This window comes from Lacerta agilis, chromosome 7 (genome assembly GCF_009819535.1).
Source record: "Lacerta agilis isolate rLacAgi1 chromosome 7, rLacAgi1.pri, whole genome shotgun sequence".
Taxonomy (NCBI): Eukaryota; Metazoa; Chordata; class Lepidosauria; order Squamata; family Lacertidae; genus Lacerta; species Lacerta agilis.
This window is the reverse complement of record NC_046318.1, coordinates 14,360,900-14,366,899: the sequence shown is the minus strand read 5'-3', so window position 1 is coordinate 14,366,899 and position 6,000 is coordinate 14,360,900. Positions and strand designations below refer to the sequence as shown.

Genomic DNA, 6,000 nt, shown 5'->3' with positions numbered 1-6,000 from the left:
TTCATTTGTAGCTGATAGCATTATTTAGTCTAGTTGATGGCATCTTTGATAGTGACAGAATCCTGATTTCAAACGTTAGGTTTGGACAACTCACTCCTGGCTTCAACAGTGTGAATGCAGACCCTCCAAGTGTCCCTATTTTCCAGGGACAGTCCCATATTTACAGAAGCCATCCCTGTTTCTAATTTGATCCCAGAATGTCCTGCTCTTCCTTAGGACATCCCTATGTTCATTGGGAAAATGTTGCCCCCTGAGCCAAGGAGAAAAGTAACTATACAAGCTTTAGAAGACATCTAAAGGCAGCTTTGCATAGGGAAGTTTTTAAATGTTTGATGTTTTATTCTGTTTTTATATATGTTGGAAGCCGCCCAGAGTGGCTGGGGTAAAATAATAATAATAATAATAATAATAATAATAATAATAATAATAATAATAATAGAATAGGACACCCCTATTTTCATTGGAGAAGTCTTGGAGAGTATGGGGAATGTGGCTGCAGAAAGTGAGGCAAACCAGCCAGTTGACACTGTATGACTGTATGTGGTGTGGACCCTGGAAGTGTCTTGCTGGTGTCTGACCAGACAGGTGAGCTCTGAAGCCCTCTGAAACCCCTGCTGATTTACAGTTCATCTTGGCCTTTGTGCTTTCCTGGTTGCAAAGCTTCATTTAGCTTGCATCACGATGCTAGAGTTGGGTCCCTGGGAATTCATTAGAGTCTCACTGCTTCTCTAAGCAGGAACCAGTATACTCTAATGAGTTTGAGCAGCACAAGAAGAACTTTATCCCTTCCTTCCTGTATCCCTCCAACAACTTATTTAATTATTTATTTTGATTCCAACCTGCAGCAACTCGAGAGATATGGAACTCATTTTGCAAGGGTTTCCAGGAGATAAAAAAGAGGAAAAGTTGGCTCAGTGGTAGAGTATGTTCTTTCTTGCACAGGGGGGAAAAACCCCATCAAGGACACATACACACACAATTGCAAAAATCACAGGTATTATCAATGGTAGAATTAGAAATCTTAAGTAGTTTGAACTGCTGTGCTCCATCAGAGCCAGAATATATGCAATAAAATTGATCAAGCAGCATAAACACAGAGACACCTTATTCAAGAAATAATTATCAAGGAACAACAGAAATCTATGTGTAGACTGTTTCATAAACAGGGGAAAAGAAATGTCATAAATGGATTCTCAAGACCTTCCTCAAAGAGACAGTTGTCTATATAATATCCATTTCTTCTTTTTAGCAGGGTCTCAGATGCCCATTCACAAGGAGTATCTTAGTGAACAAGGAAAAGAAGCAACCACTGCAAGATCAAAACGTGGAGTTCAGAAGGAACGTTTGGATTTGGATTTGTCTAATGGAATGTCGGTTACATGTGGAGTGAAGCAACAGTATTCAGTGTAAGCTTGTTCTTCATGCTGACACCCAAACACGGTGAGTACAGTGCAGATGTGGGTCACTTCCAGGTGACCTGTTTGTTTAGCTTTCATCCTGATTTGCTTGCACAAAGTTTTGGGGAGGTCAGAGAGTGTTGGCTGCTTACTGAGCTCATGCTCTCGTGCTCCCACAGGATGTGGCAAAAGAACAATTAGATATCTCCATGCCCATCAGATCAGCAGTATAGCGTAGGCAGAAAAATGTTGCCACTCTGCTCCAATGGGCAACTGGCTAATTACATACTGCAGTATAAAGAATCTGGGGGAGCAGGGGGGTGTATGTCCTCATGCCAATGTGAAGCATGCAGATGTGGGAACTGAAAGTCCTGTGGCATCTTCCTTTTGAGATGAGCGAGGCAAACACACAAACCTGCCAAAATGCAGATGAGAGGTTTTGTTCATAAAGTACTATAGATGGTCTCTGCCACCAATGACGAATGTTACCTTAACATTGTGACTATAACTGTGTTTCCTTTTGTTTCTATGTTATCTTTTAGTGCAAGAATAACCTTTCTTTGTATACATTGTGTTTGCTTTCCCCTTATGCCTTCTCTTATGTGCACACACTCGTACAGTGGTACCTTGGGTTACAAACACTTCGGGTTACAGACTCCTCTAACGTGGAAATAGTACCTTGGGTTAAAACTTTACCTCAGGATGAGAACAGAAATTGTGTGTGGGCAGTGTGGCAGCAGTGGGAGGCCCCGTTAGTTAAAGTGGTACCTCAGGTTAAGAACGGTTTCAGGTTAAGAACGGACCTCCACAACGAATTAAGTACGTAACAACTTAATTAAGAGGTACCACTGCACTGTGTTTTCCTGCACTTAAGATTTGCAGTTGTATAGCTGTTGTTTCTGCCAATGTTTTTAAGTGTCAAATTATAGCTAGTTGTCTGAATCTTTGGTCACATGTCACTGTTATTAGAATGACTACATGGGTTTTTTCTTTCCATTCTAATGACTGGTTGTGCCCAAATAGAAAAGTCCACAGACTGTAGTCATGCTCCTTTTATATTCTTTTGTGTTCCTCTACCCATTAATATATGTTGGAATTAAGAGCTTTCTCAGCTCCCCACCCCCTTTTTAGGAGGGCAGGGGGTTAATGCCTAGCATTATGGAATTCTAATCTTGTGGGAATGAGGAGATTAGAAAATGAGCTGTGTGTTTCCCTGAGCTAGGGCAAACCTGGTTATTGTCATAAACTTTTGTCTGCAACACATGGCAGTACTTCGACTCAGTGCCACAATCTCTATCAGCCACATATCTTCTGAACTGAGCTTGCAAATCAAAGTCAGATTTGTTTATTTTTTGCAATAGAGGAAGAAAAACAGCTTTTTGAGTGCACTATTCTGCAATACTAGCTGTATACCAATGATGTTGTATATATGCATGCCCCCCAAATCTGGAAAAAAAAACCCAGCGACCATGCCACTAGAATATTGGTAGGTGCAGAAAATCCCTCTGTCTCTTAGGCAGGAACCTCAATACTCAGCCTAAAATTGCAGAGAGAAGCAGAACAGCCAGCCCTTGAACTATCAGCCAAGCATGTGTATTATAGCATTTGTTTCATTGTACAATACTTCTAAGATTGTGTTTATTCACCTGTCTGTTCACCTATCCACATATTACACCTGCATAGTGGTAATGCAGCTGCCAAATTGCTCCATTTTGCAACCAGACCAATTTTAGCACACAGTGAAGTAAACACAAAGGAGGGAGGGGAAGAGAGTATCCTCAAACTGCTATAAAAATGTGATCTGTCCATAACACAGAGCAATCAGACAAAAGCTTTGCTGGTATAATGGTCTTTGAATGCACCACATAGTGATAATTGAGCTTAGTCATTCAAATCTGTTCATGGATGGAAAGGTGGATGAGAGAAACAAATCTGAAACTTTGTGGGTCTAAAGCTACTGCAAAGGGGTGACTTGGAGCAGGGGAAATATGAGTGAGGAAAGGATTATGCATCCCCCACATCCTGTGCTTCTACTTTCCCAGGAGCCTCTTCTGGAAGTAGTTTCCCCAAATACTGTAACATGTCTTTGTACCTTATTCTATTCAGGTTTGGCGCCTGCAGATGATTTGGTAGCAATTACAAGTCAAAGTGTGGCTCAGCACAAGGCAAGGTATATCAGTACCATGGATAGCTCCCGGTGATTTCTGCTGGCTAAAGTGCGAAAGGACATTTTCATGGTCTTGTCTAGGTGTGGAGCAGGAGAAGCACAGGAGGGTCATCCTCACAGACTGACAATTATGGGAGAGTAGTGTCTTCAGGCTGGGACAGTGTAGAAGGCAGTGCTGAGTGGGACAACTGGTGAATGATATCAGTCCAAGTCCCTGGGTCCCTAACATTTTGCTCGTAGTGTGTTTCTCTCTGACATATGTTCTGTAGGTGTACCTGCTTGTATGAGGTGTCTGGCAATAAATGTGCACTGAGAGGACTCAGGATTGTGGTGGCAGGTGGGCCCCACCTCATATTTCAACACATTCAATAGACTGTGATATCAGTCATAATGTGCATACAAAATACGTTGCTAAGCTTGTCAATGTTATCAGGATCCCTCAAACATTCAGTCAAACTGTGTTCGTTGTCTGAAAAGGACTTAGGTCCAAAGGCATGTGGAGTAACTGGAGTACGAGTTGTCCTAGGACACTTAGTATAGGTCTACTCTCTATGTGAATTTCTAAATACATTTCTATCGATTGTAATAGAGCTGCACAACAATTATTATTTTTCTGTCTTCTTGCTGCACAACATGGTTAGGTTTCATGCCTAATGATATCTAGTGTGAGTGGGAAAAACATGTGATTGGAAACTCATGCATCATATAACTATACTTGTTATCAGAGAAGCCATGGCTGGTGCTGCAGACCACAGATTGGGGACTGTGACAGCGAGGCCCAGACACACTTCTTCCGGCATCACTAGAGCAGTTTGTTGGTAGTAGAGTTTAGATCCTTGCTCCTCTGCAGAAGCACCACCATCTAGATGGTCAGAGGGCACACTGCAGCTTTCCAGCCCAGCAAAATCACGTGACATGAGGAGTTGCTAACACATCACTACTGACTTTGGCCTGCTTCCTCTGGAAAACTTGCCAGGGTCTACTGAACTGCTTTCCTGTCTCCAGGTTACTAGCTCCGATGTTGCCTCTGTGTAATTTGCAATCCGGCACATGAACGAAGAAGATTTAGATTATCTGTTAAGTCTTCCTTGTCCAAGAGAACTGGAACTGAATGGTGTCTCTTCCATGGCATTTTGTAGAAGTTAATATCAAGTGTTCATATTCTATTTGTTCTTGGCTTAAGGAGAAGTAATTTTGTGTTGGTTTTGCAAAAGGAAAAGGAAAGTAGAACAGCTGAATTATTTAAGATCTTCTCACCCATGCAGTGATTGAAATAACTCCCATTCGTAACCTTTGAGTGCTGCTGGTTTTATTATTGATAATAATATGTTGAATATTTATTGGAAAAAAGGATAGGGAGATGTGGCTGAGCCCTTGCTCTTCTCACCTCAGATATAATACTGGCTTCAAATGATTAAGTGATCTAGGTTAATACAGTATTTTGTGTTCCCTGGAAAGCAGATCACATGCAATCAATATTGCTAGCTTCATCTTTAGTTTAAGCCTGCCCCCCCTCCCCAGATGCAGCAGTGAGGCACAGATTTGTGAAGTCCTGGTCGAGTCTTAGCAGGATCAATCTTATAAGACTAATTATGTGGGAAAGAATAATTTTTTTGTGGGGCAGTTGTCAGAGGGTTGGTTTTGTCTGTGAAGTGGCACAAGCAAATATATACAGATGTAGATCCAGGTAATTATTTTTTCCTCTTTCCTTTTGGTGGAAGCTCTTGTGCAAAAATTATGTTGTAACTTGTTTTGTATTGGAAAAATCTGTGCATCTCCGGGGGTGATTTGCTCCTTAATTAGCAGTTAGCAGAAAAGGATTGAGCTGGTGTTTGCTCTCTGCCCTGTTGCTGCCTGATGGAACTGTACTTGGATGTGGTACAAACACTGCAAAAGTGCCTCTTGTTCCAGTGGGAATCTTCATTTTGAAGCATGTGTACAGAACAAGAGAGAAAAATTCATAAGCCATGCTGGAACTGGGGCACTTTGAGGCCTGCATATTCCTGTGACTTGTCTTACTCATTTTCAAGAACCTGACCAGGAGTACCCTGGAAAGATGAGTTTCTTCAAACTTCGTTCCAGTGGGTATTGAGTATATTATATCATTCCCCTTCTTTTGTCACATTAGATTGTTAAAAAATTCACTACGAAGGGCAGAGGTGTGATTACCATAAGATAATGGCACCCATGGGTGTAGGAGGCCTGTGTATGACAACCTGTTTCCTGCAGCAGTTGCTTTTGCTAGATTTTAAGGTATCTCTCTGTGTGTGTTTGCATGAACACAACAGTATTATGCTCTTTCTTTCCCAACTCTCATGTCTCTCTCCAGAATATTGCAATCTTTCTTCTCCTGCTGAACACACACACACATGCACACACAAAAACACTTCCATAATCTTCTCTCAGAAATATCTGTTTCCTAGAAGTACTCAGCAA

The 6,000-nt window shown here is 41.5% G+C and overlaps 1 protein-coding gene across 1 annotated transcript in view; it reads left to right on the top strand.

The window, feature by feature from the left end:
* Positions 1 to 1,261: 1,261 nt before the first annotated feature.
* Positions 1,262 to 6,000, top strand: part of CDH18 (cadherin 18) — a 201,751-nt gene continuing 197,012 nt past the window's right edge. Inside the window, exon 1 of the mRNA XM_033154394.1 lies at positions 1,262 to 1,440. The gene's annotated coding sequence lies outside the window, so the exon portion shown is untranslated. The remainder of the gene's footprint in view (positions 1,441 to 6,000) is intronic.